Source organism: Schistocerca nitens, chromosome 2, assembly GCF_023898315.1.
Source record: "Schistocerca nitens isolate TAMUIC-IGC-003100 chromosome 2, iqSchNite1.1, whole genome shotgun sequence".
Classification (NCBI taxonomy): domain Eukaryota; kingdom Metazoa; phylum Arthropoda; class Insecta; order Orthoptera; family Acrididae; genus Schistocerca; species Schistocerca nitens.
In genome coordinates, this window is record NC_064615.1 from 1,097,604,588 (window position 1) to 1,097,606,432 (window position 1,845).

Genomic DNA, 1,845 nt, shown 5'->3' on the forward strand with positions numbered 1-1,845 from the left:
TGTACCCATTTGTGTCTCATTGATATTGTAATCATGGGAAACTACATGTGTGAAGACTTTGCCACTGACGGGACGTTTTATTCTTGATATCACAAAACTTACCATAACATTGCCCTAAAACTGAAGTGAAGTATCAGACAAAATGTGTTTTCGTATACCGTACTGGGATATTAAGGACCGCTGTAATTAATATCTATATAAACCAATACATGAGTTCAAAAACAGCTCCCTAACTACGGTTCCACAACGCGTGTAGTCAGCACAAACGACCCGTAGTGCTTCGCTACTGCGTGGCATGGATTAATTAAAATTATAGACGACCTACTGAGGGACACCTGACAATTTTTCAGGACAACAATTTTCAGCTATGCACTTGTAGTGGGAACCGCTGGATCAGCTCCAATTTGTCTTCCAAGCGAACCCCAAAAATGTTCAATAGAAATGAAGTTAGTGAAAAACGCTGACTACGGCATCTCTTTGATGACATCTTTTGTAACAAGTCCTCAACAAAATGAACTCTTAATACGACGTTCATTGTTGTTCATAAAACTAGAAAAATGCCAATGCGACATGCCTACGGCAGAATTAACTGTCGGGAGATGTAGTCCCTGTAACTTCGAGAAGGAAGGTATGAAGTCGAAGTTCCATTGATATCGAGGTCATCAGAGATGGACTACTCTTTCGAATTACACAAGATGGGGAAAGGAACCACCCTGAACATCACCCTGAACTTGAAATGACTGAGAAAAACCATGTAACACTTAAATGAAGAAATACTAGCTTCAGCCAAGTAGAAGTCGAGAACCTTAAACATTGTTGTATGTAACTTCGAATCAACGAACAAACTGTTTCATCTGACGTTGAGTTCGGTCCGTGGGCCAATGTAGGTTCCTGCCCCCACGCAGACAGACCACCGATATCACACAGGGATGTCTAGTGCACGACTGGGGATTGGTTAGTAAATGGATTGGTTATCATCATTGTCACTAAATAGCATTCGGTCCCATTTACGACATTCCCTCACAATATTCTCGGTGTCGCACTGTTACTGGGACACAAATCATGAGCGATTGTATTCCAAGCTGTTACAACACAACGTTGTGCTCGAAATGTATGTCTTGACGGATCCCATAATGTTTTGACTAGTTACCTCACGACTTCAGTAATGACACGTTCTTAGATTAGTGTGTAACGGTCACAGTGGCCGAGGCGTATAAATAAGCGAGACTCTTCATCGCTCGCCTAAGACCTGGACCGCTACGGTCGCAGCTTCGAATCCTGCCTCGGGCATCGATGTGTGTGATGTCCTTATGTTAGTTAGGTTTAAGTAGTTCTAAGTTCTAGGGCACTGATGACCTTAGAAGTTAAGTCTCATAGTGCTCAGAGCCATTTGAACCATTTAAGTTGTGGAAGATTACGATTTTAGTCGTTAAATATAGTTTTCATTATATTTAGTCGGCAACGGCCTTGCCGCATTGGATACACCGGTTCCCGTGAGATCACCGAAGTTAAGCGATGTCGGGCGTGGTCAGCACTTGGATGGGTGACCATCCCGGCCGCCATGCGCCGTTGCCATTTTTCGGGGTGCACTCAGCCTCGTGATGCCAACTGAGGAGCTATTCGACCGCATAGTAGCGGCTTCGGTCAATAATGCCATCATAACGACCGGGAGAGCGGTGTGCTGACCTCACGCCCCTCCTATCCGCATCCTGCTTGAGGATGACACGGCGGTCGGATGGTCCCGTGGGCCACTTATGGCCTGTAGACGAAGTGGTGGTATATATAGTGGTATATATGTATATTATATTTAGTCTACACGAGAATGAAACAGAGACATACACATTT

At 44.2% G+C, this 1,845-nt stretch overlaps 1 pseudogene; it reads left to right on the forward strand.

Moving 5' to 3' along the window:
- The first annotated feature begins 1,457 nt into the window (after window positions 1–1,457).
- Window positions 1,458–1,575, forward strand: LOC126238392 (5S ribosomal RNA; annotated as a pseudogene).
- The last annotated feature ends 270 nt before the right edge of the window (window positions 1,576–1,845 follow it).